The 25014-nt window shown below is 47.1% G+C and overlaps 2 long non-coding RNA genes across 2 annotated transcripts in view; one reads left to right on the top strand and one right to left on the bottom strand.

Moving 5' to 3' along the window:
- The window catches only part of LOC134944799 (uncharacterized), a 283767-nt gene that overhangs the window by 79858 nt on the left and 178895 nt on the right, over positions 1 to 25014 (bottom strand). The gene's annotated exons all lie outside the window — the stretch shown is intronic.
- Positions 14512 to 25014, top strand: part of LOC134944800 (uncharacterized) — a 35920-nt gene continuing 25417 nt past the window's right edge. The window contains exon 1 of the long non-coding RNA XR_010181956.1: positions 14512 to 14655. This is a non-coding gene — a long non-coding RNA (uncharacterized LOC134944800). The remainder of the gene's footprint in view (positions 14656 to 25014) is intronic.

The raw sequence follows: 25014 nt of genomic DNA, 5'->3' as shown, positions 1-25014 counted from the left end.
GTGGGACTAAGGGGAGAAGAAGCGAACTCACCTGCGTGCAGAGTGGATTGGGCTTCTTGGCTACTGGACATTAGCTCCAGAGGGACGATCACAGGTTCAGCCTGGATGGGTCCCGGAGCCGCGCCGCCGGCCCCCTTACAGAGCCAGAAGAGCGAAGAGGTCCGGAGAAATCGGCGGCAGAAGACGTTCCTGTCTTCAGATAAGGTAGCGCACAGCACTGCAGCTGTGCGCCATTGCTCTCAGCACACTTCACACTCCGGTCACTGAGGGTGCAGGGCGCTGGGGGGGAGCGCCCTGAGACGCAATAAAACATGTTTAAACCTTATATGGCTAAAGAAATACATCACATATAGCTCCTGGGCTATATGGATGCATTTCACCCCTGCCAGTTTTCCTAAAAAAAAAAAAGCGGGAGAAAAGGCCGCCGTGAAGGGGGCGGAGCCTATCTCCTCAGCACACAAGCGCCATTTTCCCTCACAGTTCCGCTGGAAGGAAGGCTCCCAGACTCTCCCCTGCAGTCCTGCTACAGAATCAGGGTAAAACAAGAGAGGGGGGGCACTATTGGCAGCTAATATAAAACAGCAGCTATAAAGGGAGTAACACTTACATAAGGTTATCCCTGTATATATATAGCGCTCTGGTGTGTGCTGGCAAACTCTCCCTCTGTCTCCCCAAAGGGCTCGTGGGGTCCTGTCCTCTTTCAGAGCATTCCCTGTGTGTGTGCTGGGTGTCGGTACGATTGTGTCAACATGTATGAGGAGGAAAATGATGTGGAAGCAGAGCAATTGCCTGTGTTAGTGATGTCACCCCCTAGGGAGTCGACACCTGACTGGATGGTCGTATTTAAAGAATTACGTGACAGTGTCAGCACTTTGCAAAAAACTGTTGACGACATGAGACAGCCGGCAAATCAATTAGTGCCTGTTCAGGCGTCTCAGACACCGTCGGGGGCGCTAAAACGCCCGTTACCTCAGATGGTCGACACAGACCCAGACACGGATACTGAATCCAGTGTCGACGGTGAGGAGACAAACGTAATGTCCAGTAGGGCCACACGTTACATGATCACGGCAATGAAGGAGGCATTGAATATTTCTGACACTACAAGTACCACAAAAAAGGGTATTATGTGGGGTGTGAAAAAACTACCAGTAGTTTTTCCTGAATCAGATGAATTAAATGAGGTGTGTGATAAAGCGTGGTTTTCCCCCGATAAAAAACTGCTGATTTCTAATAAATTATTGGCACTATACCCTTTCCCGCCAGAGGTTAGGGCGCGTTGGGAAACACCCCCTAGGGTAGATAAGGCGCTCACACGCTTATCAAAACAAGTGGCGTTACCGTCTCCCGATACGGCCGCCCTTAAGGAACCAGCTGATAGAAGGCTGGAAAATATCCTAAAAGGTATATACACACATACTGGTGTTATACTGCGACCAGCAATCGCCTCAGCCTGGATGTGCAGTGCTGGAGTGGCTTGGTCGGATTCCCTGACTGAAAATATTGATACCCTGGATAGGGACAGTATATTATTAACTATAGAGCATTTAAAGGATGCATTACTATATATGCGAGATGCACAGAGGGATATTTGCACCCTGGCATCTAGAGTGAGTGCGATGTCCATTTCTGCCAGAAGAGCGTTATGGACGCGACAGTGGTCAGGTGATGCGGATTCCAAACGACATATGGAAGTATTGCCGTATAAAGGGGAGGAGTTATTTGGGGTCGGTCTATCGGACCTGGTGGCCACAGCAACGGCTGGAAAATCCACCTTTTTACCCCAGGTCACCTCTCAGCAGAAAAAGACACCGTCTTTTCAAACTCAGTCCTTTCGTTCCCATAAGGGCAAGCGGGCAAAAGGCCACTCATTTCTGCCCCGGGGCAGAGGAAGGGGAAAAAGACTGCACCAGGCAGCCTCTTCCCAGGAGCAGAAGCCCTCCCCCGCTTCTGCCAAGTCCTCAGCATGACGCTGGGGCCTTACAAGCGGACTCAGGCATGGTGGGGGGCCGTCTCAAGAATTTCAGCGCGCAGTGGGCTCACTCGCAAGTGGACCCCTGGATCCTGCAGGTAGTATCACAGGGGTACAAATTGGAATTCGAGACGTCTCCCCCTCGCCGGTTCCTGAAGTCTGCTCTACCAACGTCTCCCTCCGACAGGGAGGCGGTAGTGGAAGCTATTCACAAGCTGTATTCCCAGCAGGTGATAATCAAGGTACCCCTCCTACAACAGGGAAAGGGGTATTATTCCACGCTGTTTGTGGTACCGAAGCCGGACGGCTCGGTGAGACCAATTTTAAATCTAAAATCCTTGAACACTTACATAAAAAGGTTCAAATTCAAGATGGAGTCACTCAGAGCAGTGATAGCGAACCTGGAAGAAGGGGACTATATCGGGTCTCTGGACATCAAAGATTCTTATCTCCATGTCCCAATCTACCCTTCTCACCAAGGGTACCTCAGGTTTGTGGTACAAAACTGTCATTATCAGTCTCAGACGCTGCCGTTTGGATTGTCCACGGCACCACGGGTCTTTACCAAGGTAATGGCCGAAATGATGATTCTTCTTCGAAGAAAAGGCGTCTTAATTATCCCTTACTTGGACGATCTCCTGATAAGGGCAAGGTCCAGGGAACAGTTAGAGGTCGGAGTAGCACTATCTCAGGTAGTGCTACGTCAGCACGGGTGGATCCTAAATATCCCAAAATCACAGCTGATTCCAACAACACGTCTACTGTTCCTGGGGATGATTCTGGACACAGTCCAGAAAAAGGTGTTTCTCCCGGAGGAGAAGGCCAGGGAGTTATCCGAGCTAGTCAGGAAACTCCTAAAAGCAGGCCAAGTGTCAGTGCATCAATGCACGAGAGTCCTGGGAAAAATGGTGGCTTCTTACGAAGCGATTCCATTCGGAAGATTCCATGCAAGAACTTTTCAGTGGGGTCTGCTGGACAAATGGTCCGGATCGCATCTTCAGATGCATCAGCGGATAACCCTATCTCCAAGGACAAGGGTGTCTCTCCTGTGGTGGTTACAGAGTGCTCATCTTCTAGAGGGCCGCAGATTCGGCATTCAGGATTGGATGCTGGTGACCACCGATGCCAGCCTGAGAGGCTGGGGAGCAGTCACACAGGGAAGAAATTTCCAGGGCTTGTGGTCAAGCATGGAAACGTCTCTTCACATAAATTTCCTGGAACTAAGGGCCATTTACAATGCCCTAAGTCAAGCAAGGCCTCTGCTTCAGGGTCAGTCGGTATTAATCCAATCGGACAACATCACGGCAGTCGCCCACGTCAACAGACAGGGCGGCACAAGAAGCAGGAGGGCAATGGCAGAAGCTGCAAGGATTCTTCGCTGGGCGGAAAATCATGTGGTGGCACTGTCAGCAGTGTTCATTCCGGGAGTGGACAACTGGGAAGCAGACTTCCTCAGCAGATGGGGACTTCACCCAGAAGTCTTTCAAGTGATTGTAAACCGTTGGGAAAAACCAAAGGTGGACATGATGGCGTCCCGTCTCAACAAAAAACTGGACAGATATTGCGCCAGGTCAAGGGACCCTCAGGCAATAGCGGTGGACGCTCTGGTAACACCGTGGGTGTACCAGTCGGTGTATGTGTTCCCTCCTCTGCCTCTCATTCCAAAAGTACTGAGAATCATAAGAAGGAGAGGAGTGAAGACTATACTCGTGGCTCCGGATTGGCCAAGAAGAACTTGGTACCCGGAACTGCAAGAGATGCTCACGGAGGACCCGTGGCCTCTACCTCTAAGAAAGGACCTGCTCCAGCAGGGACCTTGTCTGTTCCAAGACTTACCGCGGCTGCGTTTGACGGCATGGCGGTTGAACGCCGGATCCTGATGGAAAAAGGCATTCCAGATGAAGTCATCCCTACCCTGATCAAAGCCAGGAAGGATGTAACTGCGAAACATTATCACCGCATTTGGCGAAAATATGTTTCCTGGTGTGAGGCTAAGAAGGCCCCCACAGAGGAATTTCAACTGGGTCGTTTCCTGCATTTCCTGCAAGCAGGACTGTCTATGGGCCTAAAATTAGGATCCATTAAGGTTCAAATTTCGGCCCTGTCGATCTTTTTCCAGAAAGAACTGGCTTCATTGCCTGAAGTTCAGACGTTTGTCAAGGGGGTACTGCATATACAACCTCCTTTTGTGCCACCAGTGGCACCTTGGGATCTCAATGTAGTTTTAGGGTTCCTAAAATCACATTGGTTTGAACCACTCACCACTGTGGAATTAAAATATCTCACATGGAAGGTGGTCATGCTGTTAGCTCTGGCGTCAGCCAGGCATGTCTCAGAAATGGTGGCTTTGTCATATAAAAGCCCTTACCTAATTTTTCATTCAGACAGGGCAGAATTGAGGACTCGTCCTCAATTTCTCCCTAAGGTGGTTTCAGCGTTTCACATGAACCAACCTATTGTGGTGCCTGCGGCTACTAGGGACTTGGAGGACTCCAAGTTGTTGGACGTAGTCAGGGCCCTGAAAATATATGTTTCCAGGACGGCTGGAGTCAGAAAATCTGACTCGCTGTTTATCCTGTATGCACCCAACAAGGTGGGTGCTCCTGCTTCTAAGCAGACGATTGCTCGTTGGATTTGTAGTACAATTCAGCTTGCACATTCTGTGGCAGGACTGCCACAGCCAAAATCTGTTAAAGCCCATTCCACAAGAAAAGTGGGCTCATCTTGGGCGGCTGCCCGAGGGGTCTCGGCTTTACAACTTTGCCGAGCAGCTACTTGGTCAGGGGCAAACACGTTTGCAAAATTTTACAAATTCGATACCCTGGCTGAGGAGGACCTGGAGTTCTCTCATTCGGTGCTGCAGAGTCATCCGCACTCTCCCGCCCGTTTGGGAGCTTTGGTATAATCCCCATGGTCCTTACGGAAGTCCCAGCATCCACTAGGACGTCAGAGAAAATAAGAATTTACTTACCGATAATTCTATTTCTCATAGTCCGTAGTGGATGCTGGGCGCCCATCCCAAGTGCGGATTGTCTGCAATACTTGTATATGGTTATTGTTACAAAAAAATCGTGTTGTTTATTGTTGTGAGCCATCTTTTCAGAGGCTCCTACGTTTATCATACTGTTAACTGGGTTCAGATCACAGTTGTACAGTGTGATTGGTGTGGCTGGTATGAGTCTTTCCCGGGATTCAAAATCCTTCCTTATTATGTACGCTCGTCTGGGCACAGTATCCTAACTGAGGCTTGGAGGAGGGTCATAGGGGGAGGAGCCAGTGCACACCAGCTAGTCTAAAGTTTTTACTTTTTGTGCCCAGTCTCCTGCGGAGCCGCTATTCCCCATGGTCCTTACGGAAGTCCCAGCATCCACTACGGACTATGAGAAATAGAATTATCGGTAAGTAAATTCTTATTATTACAGGTGAAAAAAAAGTCAACAGAAAAAGGGCACAAGTATAGATGATAACGGAGCTCTGGTGCTGTGTCGGCGCCCCTGATATCTACTGAGTATGCAACAGTGCCATTTTACAGGGGAAGGGACCAGTACAATAACTTGCACCTGGATCTCTTTATTTGTTTAACCACTTAACTGGCATGGTCAGATCACATGCAACCAAGCCGCCCCACTGTGTCTCCCAGTTTTTGACGAGGAGATCCGTTCCGCAGATATGCATAATATAATATTTAAATATTTGTAAGAATATTTTTCAAACTATATTAAATAAACAAAATTTTATTAAATTAAACGGTTTTGAAGGGCCACTGCCACTTATAGCATTCTTTAGAGCTAACACTAGTCCCAACATTGTAATTACCTATATTGTCCTGCAGGTGGGTCCTCATGCACCTTACGCCAAGATGCCACACGGTGCAAGATACCTGGCGCAAATAAGCCACTTCAGGAGGTGTAGCATACAGCCTTTTTATTTAGCGAGACCCCACTGAAAGTGTACTAGAGACGCTGGACTGCGACTAACTGCACAGGAATTCAACACATACAAAGTCACATATGTAGGAAAAGACTGGAGTGAGAAAACGTCATGGCAGCAACATCGTAGCACTTTGTACACAGATTAAGACTGTCGCACACATGATATACAAATGTCACATATTAAATTGATCAGTGTAATCTAGCAGAGTAGTTTCGGCATTTCCAGTTGTTTTATCTAAGTGAACAAAAAGTCACATTCTCAGCGATAAAGACGCTGCTTGACGTGACTGAAGTCACAGTGTTTGAGGACACATCAGTACCTCACAGAGCTAAATATTAAAGCTAGTCACTAGTCTATATGGGTGTGAACAAGCAACACAGAATGTTTAAGAGTCTGTTATTTGTGCAGAAATTCACTATAATAGACCTCAATAGGTGGGGTCAACCCAATCCTCAGTGAGACAGAACAATGTAACCTTACTATGGATGCCATTAATGGAAATTACAGTCAGCACCATCGGTGGTATAAAAGTATGCCATGGTATACCATCAATAGTTCCTGCCGGCAGTGACGAAGGAACAGTTTAGTATCTCTGCAGTGCAAGTGTTGGTGGGGGAACACATCGGGCACATGGCCATTGACGGCCGGTTGCCATCTCTAAACCTTACTTGGTGGCTTGGTGCTAACTTTATAAGATATGCAAAAACTTTGTGTAAAAGGTAATTCTCAAATCATACCAGTTGTATAAAATAGAATAATTCCTAGAGATGGGGAAGTTTTATTTAGCAGTCATCAAGAAAATAACTCTTTTAGTGCGTTGTGGAATATTATATACTGAACTTCGTAATGTGTTACATTAGGGAGAAAACTAAATATTGTTTTCATGAATCACAATTTATTTTTACTTTGGTTAGTCTGTATGTCTCACTGTCAGTACTGAATGCCATTAGTAAGTGTGTTGTGCTGCGACTGAGAGGAAAAATGCAAAAACAAAACACTTCAAACTGTTATTTACAGTCAGTGAGTTGTCACAAGGATTCATAAGTCTGAGCTATGCAATGAGAGTGATGCTTGTTGCCTGTTAACCAGTATTTCTCCAAAACCACTGAGTTGAAGTCTTGGTTGTGTTTCTCTTTGCCTGTTGGTTTCCTAGACTTTAATTGATTGATTGATTGATTGATTGATTGATTAATTGATTGATTGTTTCTTTTGTTTGTCAATATTCCCTGCTGGTAGTACCCTATATTAACCTCTATGTTTGTATTCCTGGCTTTTTCCATAAACATTTATTGCATAAAAATAAAACAAAGTTGGGAGAAAGAAGTACTGTAGAGCAACAGGCATTTAACAAAAGGGTAACTCGCTCTAAATATTCACCCTGTGACGCGTTTCAAGACCTGCCGTACAGCTTTGTTATATGCCTGTTTCTCTAGTCTACATCGTCTAGGTCCACTTTTAGCTATACTATATATTTTTAATGCTGATGTTGTAGGGGAAGAGTGTTCTCCCTGATGGAACATCTGACAACACAAACTGGCCAGTGTCCCTTCCCAGGCCTGAGACAAATGTAAATGTAACTGTTTTTATAGTTACTGTTGTCTGTGCTTTTACTCTTTAAAAAATGGTACTGGTACTTGGGTGGATGATATCTTCATTGGGGATCCGGGGTCTATAAAATTATTCAGATTTGATACGAGTCGCGACTGCCCCAGACGTGACTGAGGATTAAAAATTATATACTTTTTTCTTGAGTATCATCAGAAAATAAGTCAATCACTTGTGTTTGCTACAATTTTAAATGCTAAATTACATCTTTATAGTAAATATTTAGAAAAATGACCAGTGTACTTTACTCTCCCTTATCTAAATTAAGAGGGTTCCTCCTAGGGTGGCCACCTCATCCCTTTAATTCTGGACACATATTAATTACACAAGTTCTGTGGCTGGCTGACTTCAAGACTCCATTTTACCTGGTTTTAATCAGCCACAGAACCTGTGTAATTAATATGTGTCCAGAATTAAAGGGATGAGGTGACAACCCTAGTTACTCCTGTGGGCTGTGCTGGTCCATGTTTCTATCAGGTCCCCACAATGACGCCTTAACAAGCTGCAATCTCAGCTCTACATCAGCTATACTCACTGATCTTATCGATGCACCACTTCAGGTCAGCGTTCCCCATCAATGTCTCTGCCTCCGATGGTCAATGGTATTACATCATTAATTATCCATCAACGGTGAGCCATGGATGTTTAGGCTATGCACATGTGCTGATGGCGCCCATCGGGGGGATCAGTCACCAATGTTTTACCATTGGTGGTATCCCATCAACCATTGATGTTTGCTAACACTCAATGGTCAATGGCCACCCTTACTTCAGGTTTTATTTGAGGTCACAGTATGGTACTATTGGTGGGACCGACATCGAGCCTTCTAGTCAATTGTTACTCCAATATTGGGTCCTGATAGTAAGGGGCAGTAAATGCGACTTTCTTTTTAAGTTTCTACTATTAACGTTGGCATAACCACTACAATGTCACAGGACACACAATTATGTGGCTCTTGTAATAGCAGGATCCACAGCATTAATGAAAATTGTGTACTTTTTTTGATAAAGAAAATGACTTGGCTACAGATGAGCTGCAATTAATTGTACACAAACATTGAGAGGTTGCCATTATGTTCTCTGCAGAATTTCATGTTTGGCTCCAAAGAGCCAGCTCCATTCCCAAAATAGTGATCCTCTCCAAGCTTTTATCCAACTGTAAAGTGCAACAGAATATGCTTGTGCTATATAAAGAAATGTTAATAACAATAATAAAGATATACACAAAAGAACCATACTCAGAAAACAGGTTACAACTGTATATATTACTACCACCTATGTCAGTGTCAAGTGCACTGTGCTGGTAATTTAGCATGTAATTGACATGCGTTTACATGTGAAAAGGCTGCCATGTGAGTGGCTATGATAGCTGCATTAGTCGCCCTATTATCTTCTGGGTTCCCCCGTGGTGAATTCACTGTGAGCAAAACCATTTAACTGAGCCAGTTCTAATAGTCTGATAATAGTGTTCTAGTATATCCATGAACAGAACTCAAAACGGTAATTACTGATTTAACCACCTCAATATCCAATATTAGGATCATTGCTACAACTCATATTATATGGCATATCGTTACATCATACCTGTTCTAAACACTGCTGACAAACATGGATCGTGCAACAGGTTTGAAATGTAAAAGTGTTCTCATCAAATGCCAGTACAGGTGATGAATCCTTAGTACCCTGGGCACAGTTATTTCCAGGAGCTCAAGGTGATGTTTTTTCATAAATTTTAGCCGCACCTGCTTTACTTTAACACCTTAATTAGAGTCAGATTTATATTAATATTCGGCATTAGGGTAGAAAAAACTAATCTAAATTATACTGTTAGTTATTTTTATGATGCCTTATTTTAATTTTTACAAACACCTAGGGGTATATTTACTAAGTTCCCGATTTTGACCGAGATGCCGTTTTTTCATCAAAGTGTCATCTCGGTAATTTACTAAGCAATAATCACGGCAGTGATGAGGGCATTCGTAATTTTTTGGAAGTCCAACCAAAAAAATACGAATGAATACACCATCGGTCAAAACGCGGCTGTTTAAGTATGAATCTCGGTAATTTACTAAGAAGTGCAAAGCAAAAAAAAAAAAAACCACAGCCGTGAAAAATTACAACTCGTAAAAAAGTGCTAAAAAAAAACAGACCTGCTTTTTTAATCCGTGATTGTATAGGCATGCAGGGATCCATGAGATCCGTGCATGTATATCAGTGGGAAGGGGTGGGAAAGTGGTTATTTTCTTTAAAAAAATTGCGTGGGGTCCCCCCTCCTAAGCATAACCAGCCTCGGGCTCTTTGAGCCGATCCTGGTTGCAGAAATATGGGGAAAAAAATGACAGGGGTTCCCCCATATTTAAGCAACCAGCATCGGGCTCTGCGCCTGGTCCTGGTTCCAAAAATACGGGGGACAAAAAGAGTAGGGGTCCCCCGTATTTCTAAAACCAGCACCGGGCTCCACTAGCTGGACAGATAATGCCACAGCCGGGGGTCACTTTTATATAGTGCCCTGCGGCCGTGGCATCAAAAATCCAACTAGTCACCCCTGGCCGGGGTCCCCCCCCCCCCAGCCACCCAAGGGCCAGGGGTGAAGCCCGAGGCTGTCCCCCCCATCCAATTGGCTGCGGATGGGGGGCTGATAGCCTTTTGTGAAAATGAAAAGATATTGTTTTTAGTAGCAGTACTACAAGGCCCAGCAAGCCTCCCCCGCATGCTGGTACTTGGAGAACCACAAGTACCAGCATGCGACGGAAAAACGGGCCCGCTGGTACCTGTAGTACTACTACTAAAAAAATACCCAAAAAAAGACAAGACACACACACCTTGAAAGTAAAGATTTATTACATACATCCACACAAACATACATACATACTTACCTTGTGTTCACACGAGGGTCGGTCCTCTTCTCCAGTAGAATCCATGGGGTACCTGTTGAATAAATTCTACTCACCAGATCCAGGGTCCCAGGCTCCTCGGATAATCCTTTTGTAATCCACGTACTTGAATAAAATAAAAAAACGGAAAGCCGAGCCACGCACTGAAAGGGGACCCATGTTTTCACATGGGCCCCCTTTCCCCGAATGCCAGAAACCCACTCTGACTGATGTCTAAGTGGGTTTCTTCAGCCAATCAGGGAGCGCCACGTTGTAGCACCCTCCTGATCGGCTGTGTGCTCCTGTACTGTCTGACAGGCGGCACACGGCAGTGTTACAATGTAGCGCCTATGCGCTCCATTGTAACCAATGGTGGGAACTTTGTAGTCAGCGGTTGACCGAAAGTGACCTCACCGCTGACCACAAAGTTCCCACCATTGGTTACAATGGAGCGCATAGGCGCTACATTGTAACACTGCCGTGTGCCGCCTGTCAGACAGTACAGGAGCACACAGCCGATCAGGAGGGTGCTACAACGTGGCGCTCCCTGATTGGCTGAAGAAACCCACTTAGACATCAGTCAGAGTGGGTTTCTGGCATTCGGGGAAAGGGGGCCCATGTGCAAACATGGGTCCCCTTTCAGTGCGTGGCTCGGCTTTCCGTTTTTTTATTTTATTCAAGTACGTGGATTACAAATGGATGCTACGAGGAGCCTGGGACCCTGGATCTGGTGAGTAGAATTTATTCAACAGGTACCCCATGGATTCTACTGGAGAAGAGGACCGACCCTCGTGTGAACATAAGGTAAGTATGTATGTATGTTTGTGTGGATGTATGTAATAAATCTTTACTTTCAAGGTGTGTGTGTCTTGTCTTTTTTTGGGTATTTTTTTAGTAGTAGTACTACAGGTACCAGCGGACCCGTTTTTCCGTCGCATGCTGGTACTTGTGGTTCTCCAAGTACCAGCATGCGGGGGAGGCTTGCTGGGCCTTGTAGTACTGCTACTAAAAACAATATCTTTTCATTTTCACAAAAGGCTATCAGCCCCCCATCCGCAGCCAATTGGATGGGGGGGGGGACAGCCTCGGGCTTCACCCCTGGCCCTTGGGTGGCTGGGGGGGGGGGACCCCTTGATTGAAGGGGTCCCCACTCCCCCAGGGTACCCCGGCCAGGGGTGACTAGTTGGATTTTTGATGCCACGGCCGCAGGGCACTATATAAAAGTGACCCCCGGCTGTGGCATTATCTGTCCAGCTAGTGGAGCCCGGTGCTGGTTTTAGAAATACGGGGGACCCCTACTCTTTTTGTCCCCCGTATTTTTGGAACCAGGACCAGGCGCAGAGCCCGATGCTGGTTGCTTAAATATGGGGGAACCCCTGTCATTTTCCCCCCCATATTTCTGCAACCAGGGTCGGCTCAAAGAGCCCGAGGCTGGTTATGCTTAGGAGGGGGAACCCCACGCATTTTTTTTCTCCGTTTTACAGTGTTTATTTAAAAAAAAAAAAAAAATGAACCCCAGCACGGATCACACAGATCCGGCCGAGATTCATTGTGATAAAGTCGGCAGTGTTTTGCTAATCACTGCCGTAAAAAACGGGAAAAAAACACGAATGACATCGACATCGGAACAAATGAAAAATCCGAATACGGCAGCTTAGTAAATTAGGCGTAATAAATTCAAAAAGTTGCAGTTTTACACTTTCGATGTCATTCGTGATTGAACTTTGACCTTTTTCCGAAAATTACGAATGTTAGTAAATATACCCCCTAATATTTACAACTCATATCCTATTAGACTCTCCCCGACCTTGCAAAGCTTCAAACGGGCACTGAAAACCAACTGTACATCAAAGCATGCCCTTCTGCACAACCTAGTCTCAAGGCCGCTCTCCCAACCCCCTGTCTCATGCCTTGGCCATCCATGCCTCGCTTAATTCCTGCCATTAGGCCAACTTCCGCTTGGTTGCGCCTCATGTCACCTGTCTCCCCCCTAGATTGTGAGATCTTTGGAGCAGGGCCTTCTTCCCTCCTGTTCTCACAAACCTCTTCTCTCGCACTTCAATTACAGCTCTCTCTTACTCAGCGGCTGTCTATACCTGCATCTCCTCTCGCTCGTTACCGTTTATCTCTTCCAGCAGCTGCCTGTCCCTAGTAGTACGCCGATTACTCCTTTGCTTCCTTACATCTCAGCTGTAATGTGTACTGAGAATTGTGGTGCTAATTGTTACCTGTGCTCTGTTCTAGTTTTTCAGTGACTGTAATGTTAAGCTCTGTGTACCCTGTATTGTTCTAATGTGTGTAGTATGGTATGCTTCTATGTGTGCAGTATGTACGGTGCTGGAAAACACTTGTAGCGCCTTATAAATAATATGTAATAAAATAATAATAATAATAATAATAGCCTTCCAGTATTAAGATGTAAATATCAAAGCAGGAAACACAAAATAAAACAACTGGTTTATATATCAATTTACAGGAACCTAAACTACTCTTTAGCTCCTAAAACAAGTTGTTCAAAGGAATACATCAGTGGTTCCCAAACTTTTTCGAATCATGGCGCCCTAGGGTATCAGAATTTTCTCCACGGCAGCCCTAGACCTGAATTTTCTTATTGTGAAATTTAGAAAGAAATATTAAATTAAGTAAATTGTATTTAATGCCATCCTTAGGTTCAGTTGTGTGGTAAGGGACAGGATTTGCTTCTGCTTGTCCACATATTTTGTGATTGTCAGACACCAGCACTGGTTTTGCCTATAATGTAATAGGCAAAACCAGTGCTGGTGTCTGACAATTGACCATAAATAATTTGAATTGGTCCTGGACCACCAACCCAGGGCACCCCTGCAAGTTACCCAAGGTGCCATGGCACACAGTTTGAGAACCACTGTACATCCTACTGTATCATGATGTTCCAAGCAGTGCGTTGGGACACTGCCCTTTGACACATCTCATGCATGTACTATTTATGTGCAGCCGGGAACACAGAGCACTCATTTTGTCATCATTTAAACTTTGACCATATAAACCATACTTTGGGTTCCATCAGACAAATACGTGTATCATCGCAACAGGCCGGCTAGGTCTTAAACCAAGTAAACAAACAAGGGGATATGGACTGTATTTGGGTCAAATAAAAATCATGAAAACACATTGATTAAATATATTAGATTCCCATCTGTTGGTATTTTAAACACTAAATATAACCAGGTGAAACGTTTTGTCATAACATCGAAAAGGTTAGTGGTGTCACTACAAAATGATTAAAGTGTACCTGTCACTCAATGAAGCCTGCCATCTTCTGGGATGTACTAATATTAATGCAATATTCCTGAGGCACGAGGCATATGCCTCAGGTGAACACTGCTCCGGCACATGAAATGACAGGTAAATAGATCTCACTACATCTAAACAGAACAATATAGGACTATATAACATTCCATATCATTAGAATCAATGCGCACAGTAAAAAAAGATCATTCAAGCAACTATTTATTCTTAACATCAGCAACATTCTAACTAAATCATCATTAAAAAAAACACAAAATATAAAAGCAGAATACATGAAACAAAACCCTTTATAACTAACATCACTGGTCGGCAAAACTAACTAATAAATGTCAATGAAAACTTTTATTCTAGAAAATAAAAGCGTTCTTAGAAAACACAAACTAGCGAAAACAGTTTTATTTTCCATTAACCTAAATTTACATTCTTAGCAGCACGACAATAGTAACAAAGAAAAAGAAATTCCATCCAATTCTAGCGGTCTGGAAAAAAAAAAAAGATTTAAGTCATAATGCTTACTGTGGACAGTGGGATTAATCAGGAAGTAGCCATTATGCTTTCGCATACAGTGCAGGCACACCAGAGACAGGTCTTCGGTTAGGAAGGAAGGATAAAAGAACACATACTATTATGTCCTGATTTTCCTGACCCCAGAGGTCAGCAGATGTCTCAGAGAACGCTATATTAAAGGCATGGGAGCAGAAGCCATTTACAATGATGTGCTTGTTTCATCAACAAGCATCTAGTTAACGCAAGCTGCTCCTCTTCTCCCCCTTGTATTTCCCTGCTTCTTTCTCTCTCTCTCTCGGAACATGGCTGTCTTATTCAGAGATTAGCAATTATTGTAATGAGACACTGTCGGATGAGGGTCAAATAGTGCTTCCTGCAGTTTACACATCTTGATTTCCTGGTAAACAGACTGAAAGGCAGGTGGAGCACTAGGATTAGCTGTAAAGGGATGGTGCTCACACCAGCAGAACTAAGCTAGGTAAAGTATGCCGTCTTCATAGATTGCACCATTTCATTTAGACAAAAACAATTTACAGGATGAGGCAGCAGAAAGGTGTTTTCAGGACAGGGTAAGACAATTGTCACACAATGTACAGTACAGCGATCGTGTGTGTGTGTGTACACATAGAACCAAGTAAATGAAATCTGCCACTGATGGAGCAAGGGGGTGTGTGTGTTTTTTTTTTATTACATGAGATAGGCAGGCTGCACTAATCTGGATAAAGACAATACACAGTTAATCTCAACACCGTCCATTTAAAACAAAACAAAAACACTGCAAGTTTACATGATCTTGCTCAATGGTGGATAAATAATGTGATTGATTGATTGATTGATTGATTGATTGATTGATTAGAGAGTGCGAGTGTAATACTGACCGAGAAAAGGCTGACAACTTTTATTGCCCTACATTAGAGCATCACAACTGGAAAATCAGTGTGTGCAAGCAAACAAAGAGAATATTTACACGTTTATATAAAAAATATCAACATTTACACATTGTCACACCTTGGGCCCTAAGTCCCCATTACCAGATGTGACGGTGTCATCTCACAGCCATCCGTGTTCCCACTAGCTGCAGCTGGCATCCTGAGGACTAGGTCTGCCATCTGCGTGTGGGCCTGGCATTCACTCCTGGCAGTACCCACAGTTGTGGAGCACTGGCGCAACCATCTTGGATTCGCTTACATGGCCACTTAATCTAACCAGGTTCCTGCAGTCACGCTCACATGATCCGCTCAGCCAATCGGCTATTTAAACCCTGTCCAGAGCTATGCCAGAACAACACTTATTACATAGAGATCAGTATCCTGGCTCCAGTTACTTCTGTTCTAAATACCTACACTGCAGGTGCATACTGCATCTGACTCTGTCCAACTACCTGTATTACAAATTCATTGTGCATCTGATTCCATCACCGATTGCCTGCACTGCCAAGTGCTTTCCGCATCTGCTTCAGGGACTGATTCCTAGATGGTTGCAAATGCAGTCACAGCATGTATGAAAATATGCATACGTTGCATCCACCCACAAACGCTCCACGATGACCACATTGTAAAAAAAATCCTCACTGAGACTGCTGTTGCAAGATCATTGCGGCACATGTGAAGTGCTCAGATGCAGGGGCAAAGAAATGCTCCACAGCGTTCAACATTGACATTGCATCCATCTCTGCATCAGGTCCTCAGTCTCCAGCACCCTGCTTTGTCAAGAGCATTCTGCATCTGACTTCAGTACAGCATAGAGCAGCGGTGGCTCTTTCATCCACTGCATGCGGCTCGGCCGGCTCCTGGCCACCGCTGCCCGGCACATACACTTGTCTCCGGCGGCAGTGTCACTCTTTTCAGCGCCGGTACGTGAGCCAATCAGAGCTCGTGGACCGGCAGCTAAGGCTCCTGATTGGCTGCCACACCGCAAGCTTTGATTGGCTCACGGACCAGCGCCTAATTGAAGAGAGACACCGCCGGAGAGTGAGGGGCAGGAGAGCCGTACGCTGCGCTCCCCTCCCCTCACAGACAGCAGCAGCACGGTGAGCAGCATGGGGGAAGGGGGGTGGCATGTATATCTGGCAGTGGGGGCATAGCTGGCACTGTGGGGACATGTATACTTGGCACTGGGGTCATAGCTGGCACCGGGGGCATAGCTGGCACTGTGGGGATATGTATATCTGGCACTGGGGGCGGAGCTGGCACTGGGGGCATAGCTGGCACTGTGGGGGCATGTATATCTGGCACTGGGGGCATATCTAACACTGGGGGCATATCTGGCACTGTGGTGACATGTATATCTGGCACTGGGGGCATAGCTGGCACTATGGGGACATGTATATCTGGCACTGGGGGCATATCTGGCACTGGGGGGCATAGTTGGCACTGGGGGCATATCTGGCACTGTGTGGACACTGGCACTGGGGGCATAGCTGGCACTGTGGGGACACTGGCACTGGGGGCATAGCTGGCACATGTATATCTGGCACTGGGGGCATAGCTGGCACTGTGGGCATAGCTGGCACTGTGGAGACATGTATATCTAGCACTGGAGGCATAGCTGGCACTGTGTAATGATGTATATCTGGCACTGGGGGCATAGCTGGCACTGAGGGGACATGTATAGCTGGCACTGGGGGCATAGCTGGCACTGTGGGGACATGTATAGCTGGCACTGCGGGGACATGTATATCTGGCACTGGGGGCATATCTGCCATTGTGGGGACATGTGTACATGGCACTGTGGGGCATATGTGTACCTGGCACTGTGGGGCATATGTCTATCTGGCACGGTGGGGCATATGTGTACTTGGCACTGTGGGGTATATGTGTAATTGGCACTGTGGGGCATATATGTAGCTGGCACTGTGCAGACATATGTTTTTGGCAGTGTGGAGGCACCCATTTATTGGCATTTTTATATGTATGTGGCACTGTACAGGGGCATTATATGTATGTGGCACTGTACAACATGACCAAAAACGGAGTTATGATACAAGGTCATACTCCTACAAACGTCACACCGAAAGGTGTGCGCACAAAAATGGGCTGTGGCTTTGTGAAAACTAGGCCACGCCCCCATTTTTGCGCACATGATACTGGCTCTTGCCCGTGACTACAGATCTTATCTGGCTCTTTGCCTCCTACTGGTTGGCCACCCCTGGCATAGAGCAAACATTCCAGTTATCCACAATCAGGACTGTTCTGCACTTCACACCTATTCCAGTAGGTGTCATATAGGGGTGTGGTTCATCAAATCGACAGTGTCTAGGTCGACAATGTTTAGGTCGACCACTATAGGTCGACAGTCACTAGGTCGACATGGATGGAAGGTCGACAGGGTTTCTAGGTCGACATGTGCTAGGTCGACAGGTCTAAAGGTTGACATGAGGATTTTTTTTTTTTGTGTCGTTTTCTTCGTAGAGTGACCGGGATCCCAAATTAGTGCACCGCGTCCCCTCGCATGGCTCGCTTCGCTCGCCATGCTTCGGGCATGGTGCCTTCGCTTCGCTCGGCACACTTTACCGTTCCAATCGTAGTCCACGTGGATCGTTAAGTATGAAAAAATTCAAAAAAAGAAAAAATTGTGAAAAACTCATGTCGACCTTTAGACCTGTCGACCTAGCACATGTCGACCTAGAAACCCTGTCGACCTTCCATCCATGTCGACCTAGTGACTGTCGACCTATAGTGGTCGACCTAAACATTGTCGACCTAGACACTGTCGATCTTCAGACCGGATCCCATCCTATAGTACAGAGGTTTATAATCATCTGCAGCCTTCCACTCGTGCACATCACTCAGTAACTACTGCTCCTGCTGTCTGCCACGGATACAAGTACTCTAATCTTATTCTACCTGCAGTCTGCTTCTGCTGTACTCACTGGCGTTTCTATAATGGGTGCAGTGTGTGCGGTGCACACGGGCCCCCGAGTCCAGAGGGGGCCTCCACCGTACACACTGCACCCATTTTTAAAATACCCCTCCGAAGTCAAGCGCAGGCATCCGCAGCGCTGTTAGAACACAGTGAAAATGGCCCAGCGGCCATTTTCACAGAGTTCTGCGCATGCACAGTAGAGAAATCTCAGGGAAAATGGCCGCCGCGCCATTTTCCCGGAGATCTGCGCATGCACAGTAGAGTCTGAGCCCTCTAGTGCTCAGACTCTACAGCGCTCCGGGCAGAGAGGAGGGGGCCCGACGGAGGAGGCTGAACACGGGCCTCCTCCTCTCTTAAAATGCCCCTGGCTGTACTGCAGTCCTGGGACCAGCATTTCCCGTGGACTATAGACTTGGTACTACCAGCACTACCTTCAGCATACTCAGTGGCAAACGCAGGATTTCTAGAGGGGGGTTTCCAAATGCAATCTGCAAATATCCCACTCTGCAGAACATGGAATACAGTATAGATGATCAATAGTATAGGCTGTATCAATCACATTTAAATAATATAAATAAGATATGTGGTCAGGAAAAGGTTAAATATACTATAATAAATAATTGTACAAACATTATAGAACCAGTACTGCACTTTCTCAGCACACATTCTCCCACATTATGCTATGGCTCCGGTCTCTTCTCTCTGGTAGCTACTCTTCGGTCCAGTGCACTGAAAGAGCACTCAGAACCACACACACAGCACACTTGATAGAAAAAGCTGCTACCACTGGGCATGTGCAGCAGCTCAGTATGATGCGACGTCAGCTCTAGTAATCATATTTTCTCTGACGTCCTAAGTGGATGCTGGGGACTCCGTCAGGACCATGGGGAATAGCGGCTCCGCAGGAGACAGGGCACAAAAGTAAAAGCTTTAGGATCAGGTGGTGTGCACTGGCTCCTCCCCCTATGACCCTCCTCCAAGCCTCAGTTAGGTTTTTGTGCCCGGCCGAGAAGGGTGCAATCTAGGTGGCTCTCCTAAAGAGCTGCTTAGAGTAAAAGTTTTGTTAGGTTTTTTATTTTCAGTGAGTCCTGCTGGCAACAGGCTCACTGCAACGAGGGACTTAGGGGAGAAGAAGTGAACTCACCTGCGTGCAGGATGGATTGGCTTCTTAGGCTACTGGACACTAGCTCCAGAGGGACGATCACAGGTACAGCCTGGATGGGTCACCGGAGCCGTGCCGCCGACCCCCTTGCAGATGCTGAAGAGAGAAGAGGTCCAGAAATCGGCGGCTGAAGACTTCTCAGTCTTCATGAGGTAGCGCACAGCACTGCAGCTGTGCGCCATTGCTCTCAGCACACTTCACACCAACGGTCACTGAGGGTGCAGGGCGCTTGGGGGGGCGCCCTGGGCAGCAATGAAAGTACCTATGCTGGCTAAAAATACATCACATATAGCCCCTGGGGCTATATGGATGTATTTAACCCCTGCCAGGTTGTCAGAAAAACGGGAGAAGAAGCCCGCCGAAAAGGGGGCGGGGCCTATTCTCCTCAGCACACAGCGCCATTTTCCTACACAGCTCCGCTGCTAGGAAGGCTCCCAGGCTCTCCCCTGCACTGCACTACAGAAACAGGGTTAAAACAGAGAGGGGGGCACTTATTTGGCGATATTATTATATATTAAGATGCTATAAGGGAAAACACTTATATAAGGTTGTCCCTGTATAATATAGCGTTTTGGTGTGTGCTGGCAAACTCTCCCTCTGTCTCCCCAAAGGGCTAGTGGGGTCCTGTCCTCTATCAGAGCATTCCCTGTGTGTGTGCTGTGTGTCGGTACGTGTGTGTCGACATGTATGAGGACGATGTTGGTGAGGAGGCGGAGCAATTGCCTGTAATGGTGATGTCACTCTCTAGGGAGTCGACACCGGAATGGATGGCTTATTTAGGGAATTACGTGATAATGTCAACACGCTGCAAGGTCGGTTGACGACATGAGACGGCCGGCAAACCAATTAGTACCTGTCCAGGCGTCTCAAACACCGTCAGGGGCTTTAAAACGCCCATTTACCTCAGTCGGTCGACACAGACACAGACACGGACACTGACTCCAGTGTCGACGGTGAAGAAATAAACGTATTTTCCATTTGGGCCACACGTTACATGTTAAGGGCAATGAAGGAGGTGTTACATATTTCTGATACTACAAGTACCACAAAAGAGGGTATTATGTGGGGTGTGAAAAAACTACCTGTAGTTTTTCCTGAATCAGATAAATTAAATGAAGTGTGTGATGATGCGTGGGTTTCCCCCGATAGAAAATTATTGGCGTTCTACCCTTTCCCGCCAGAAGTTAGGGCGCGTTGGGAAACACCCCTTAGGGTGGATAAGGCGCTCACACGCTTATCAAAACAAGTGGCGTTACCGTCTCCAGATACGGCCGCCCTCAAGGAGCCAGCTGATAGGAGGCTGGAAAATATCCTAAAAAGTATATACACACATACTGGTGTTATACTGCGACCAGCGATCGCCTCAGCCTGGATGTGCAGCGCTGGGGTGGCTTGGTCGGATTCCCTGACTGAAAATATTGATACCCTTGACAGGGACAGTATTTTATTGACTATAGAGCATTTAAAGGATGCATTTCTATATATGCGAGATGCACAGAGGGATATTTGCACTCTGGCATCAAGAGTAAGTGCGATGTCCATATCTGCCAGAAGATGTTTATGGACACGACAGTGGTCAGGTGATGCAGATTCCAAACGGCACATGGAAGTATTGCCGTATAAAGGGGAGGAGTTATTTGGGGTCGGTCCATCGGACCTGGTGGCCACGGCAACAGCTGGAAAATCCACCTTTTTTACCCCAAGTCACATCTCAGCAGAAAAAGACACCGTCTTTTCAGCCTCAGTCCTTTCATCCCCATAAGGGCAAGCAGGCAAAAGGCCAGTCATATCTGCCCAGGGATAGAGGAAAGGGAAGAAGACTGCAGCAGGCAGCCCATTCCCAGGAACAGAAGCCCTCCACCGCTTTTGCCAAGTCCTCAGCATGACGCTGGGGCCGTACAAGCGGACTCAGGTGCGGTGGGGGGTCGTCTCAAGAGTTTCAGCGCGCAGTGGGCTCACTCGCAAGTGGACCCCTGGATCCTACAAGTAGTATCCCAGGGGTACAGATTGGAAATTCGAGACGTCTCCCCCTCGCAGGTTCCTGAAGTCTGCTTTACCAACGTCTCCCTCCGACAGGGAGGCAGTATTGGAAACAATTCACAAGCTGTATTCCCAGCAGGTGATAATCAAAGTACCCCTCCTACAACAAGGAAAGGGGTATTATTCCACACTATATTGTGGTACTGAAGCCAGACGGCTCGGTGAGACCTATTCTAAATCTGAAATATTTGAACACTTACATACAAAGGTTCAAATCAAGATGGAGTCACTCAGAGCAGTGATAGCGAACCAGGAAGAAGGGGACTATATGGTGTCCCTGGACATCAAGGATGCTTACCTCCATGTCCCAATTTGCCCTTCTCACCAAGGGTACCTCAGGTTCGTGGTACAAAACTGTCACTATCAGTTTTAGACGCTGCCGTTTGGATTGTCCACGGCACCCCGGGTCTTTACCAAGGTAATGGCCGAAATGATGATTCTTCTTCAAAGAAAAGGCGTCTTAATTATCCCTTACTTGGACGATCTCCTGATAAGGGCAAGGTCCAGAGAACAGTTGGAGGTCGGAGTAGCACTATCTCAAGTAGTTCTACGACAGCACGGGTGGATTCTAAATATTCCAAAATCGCAGCTGTCTCCGACGACACGTCTGCTGTTCCTAGGGATGATTCTGGACACAGTCCAGAAAAAGGTGTTTCTCCCGGAGGAGAAAGCCAGGGAGTTATCCGAGCTAGTCAGGAACCTCCTAAAACCAGGAAAAGTGTCAGTGCATCATTGCACAAGGGTCCTGGGAAAAATGGTGGCTTCTTACGAAGCGATTCCATTCGGCAGATTTCACGCAAGAACTTTTCAGTGGGATCTGCTGGAAAAATGGTCCGGATCGCATCTTCAGATGCATCAGCGGATAACCCTGTCTCCAAGGACAAGGGTGTCTCTTCTGTGGTGGCTGCAGAGTGCTCATCTACTAAAGGGCCACAGATTCGGCATTCAGGACTGGGTCCTGGTGACCACGGATGCCAGCCTGAAAGGCTGGGGAGCAGTCACACAAGGAAAAAATTTCCAGGGAGTGTGATCAAGTCTGGAGACTTCTCTCCACATAAATATACTGGAGCTAAGAGCAATTTACAATGCTCTAAGCTTAGCAAGACCTCTGCTTCAAGGTCAGCCGGTATTGATCCAGTGGGACAACATCACGGCAGTCGCCCGCGTAAACAGACAGGGCGGCACAAGAAGCAGGAGGGCAATGGCAGAAACTGCAAGGATTCTTCGCTGGGCGGAAAATCATGTGATAGCACTGTCAGCAGTGTTCATTCCGGGAGTGGACAACTGGGAAGCAGACTTCCTCAGCACGACCTCCACCCGGGAGAGTGGGGACTTCATCGGGAAGTCTTCCACATGATTGTGAACCGTTGGGAAAGACCAAAGGTGGACATGATGGCGTCCCGCCTGAACAAAAAACTGGACAGGTATTGCGCCAGGTCAAGAGACCCTCAGGCAATAGCTGTGGACGTTCTGGTAACACCGTGGGTGTACCAGTCGGTGTATGTGTTCCCTCCTCTGCTTCTCATACCTAAGGTACTGAGAATTATAAGACGTAGAGGAGTAAGAACTATACTCGTGGCTCCGGATTGGCCAAGAAGGACTTGGTACCCGGAACTTCAAGAGATGCTCACAGAGGACTCATGGCCTCTGCCGCTAAGAAGGGACTTGCTTCAGCAAGTACCATGTCTGTTCCAAGACTTACCGCGGCTGCGTTTGACGGCATGGCGTTTGAACGCCGGATCCTAAGGGAAAAAGGCATTCCGGAAGAGGTCATTCCTACCCTGGTCAAAGCCAGGAAGGAGGTGACCGCACAACATTATCACCACATGTGGCGAAAATATGTTGCGTGGTGTGAGGCCAGGAAGGCCCCACGAAGAAATTTCAACTCGGTCGATTCCTGCATTTCCTGCAAACAGGAGTGTCTATGGGCCTCAAATTAGGGTCCATTAAGGTTCAAATTTCGGCCCTGTCGATTTTCTTCCAGAAAGAATTGGCTTCAGTTCCTGAAGTCCAGAAGTTTGTCAAGGGAGTACTGCATATACAACCCCCTTTTGTGCCTCCAGTGGCACTGTGGGATCTCAACGTAGTTCTGGGATTCCTCAAATCACATTGGTTTAAACCGCTCAAATCTGTGGATTTGAAATATCTCACATGGAAAGTGACCATGATGTTGGCCCTGGCCTCGGCCAGGCGAGTGTCAGAATTGGCGGCTTTGTCTCACAAAAGCCCATATCTGATTGTCCATTCGGACAGGGCAGAGCTGCGGACTCGTCCCCAGTTTCTCCCTAAGGTGGTGTCAGCGTTTCACCTGAACCAGCTTATTGTGGTACCTGCGGCTACTAGGGACTTGGAGGACTCCAAGTTGCTAGATGTTGTCAGGGCCCTGAAAATATAGGTTTCCAGGACGGCTGGAGTCAGGAAAACTGACTTGCTGTTATCCTGTATGCACCCAACAAACTGGGTGCTCTTGCTTCTAAGCAGACGATTGCTAGTTGGATGTGTAATACAATTCAGCTTGCACATTCTGTGGCAGGCCTGCCACAGCCAAAATATGTAAATGCCCATTCCACAAGGAAGGTGGGCTCATCTTGGGCGGCTGCCCGAGGGGTCTCGGCTTTACAACTTTGCCGAGCTGCTACTTGGTCAGGGGCACACCCTGGCTGAGGAGGACCTGGAGTTCTCTCACTCGGTGCTGCAGAGTCATCCGCACTCTCCCGCCCGTTTGGGAGCTTTGGTATAATCCCCATGGTCCTGACGGAGTCCCCAGCATCCACTTAGGACGTCAGAGAAAATAAGAATTTACTTACCGATAATTCTATTTCTCGTAGTCCGTAGTGGATGCTGGGCGCCCATCCCAAGTGCGGATTGTCTGCAATACTTGTACATAGTTATTGTTACAAAAATCGGGTTATTATTGTTGTGAGCCATCTTTTCAGAGGCTCCGCTGTTATCATGCTGTTAACTGGGTTCAGATCACAGGTTGTACAGTGTGATTGGTGTGGCTGGTATGAGTCTTACCCGGGATTCAAAATCCTTCCTTATTGTGTACGCTCGTCCGGGCACAGTATACTAACTGAGGCTTGGAGGAGGGTCATAGGGGGAGGAGCCAGTGCACACCACCTGATCCTAAAGCTTTTACTTTTGTGCCCTGTCTCCTGCGGAGCCGCTATTCCCCATGGTCCTGACGGAGTCCCCAGCATCCACTACGGACTACGAGAAATAGAATTATCGGTAAGTAAATTCTTATTATATACCATTGGTATTGTTGTCATAATTTGCCACTTGCCAAGAGGAGGGGGGTTTCTGGTGAACCGGAAAACCTCCTGCGCTTGCCTATGATACCTACAGACTATACTCCAGAGGTCTTCAACCCGTGGCCCGTGAGCTGCTCTCCGAGGCCCTCCGCCCGCCCACCAAGCACAGGTTCATATACACATTTTTTACCCCAAATAGATTCACCAGAGTGCATTGGAGCAGAGCATCACGTGACTCCTTCTGCTGCGCTCTGATATCACAGCGCCGGCACCCCCACCCCCCATCACCGTGCTGACAGCCTGCTGTTTCAGACCCCCTCGCGCTGACGTCTCTTCCCGGCTGCTGTGTTCCCCCTCCTCCATGTGCAGACAATAGGACGCTGATGGATCTGATGAGACAAGGGGGCTGGGTTTGCTTCTCCCGCTGAAGCAAACCAAGCCTTCCTGTGTGTATGAAGATTAAAAGGAGACGCCAGGGGGACCCTATTGGTGGCCATCTTTACAGCAGCTCCGCAGT

This window comes from Pseudophryne corroboree, chromosome 7 (assembly GCF_028390025.1).
Source record: "Pseudophryne corroboree isolate aPseCor3 chromosome 7, aPseCor3.hap2, whole genome shotgun sequence".
Taxonomy (NCBI): Eukaryota; Metazoa; Chordata; class Amphibia; order Anura; family Myobatrachidae; genus Pseudophryne; species Pseudophryne corroboree.
The sequence above is the reverse complement of the archived record's forward strand: the minus strand, read 5'-3'. Positions and strand labels throughout refer to the sequence as shown.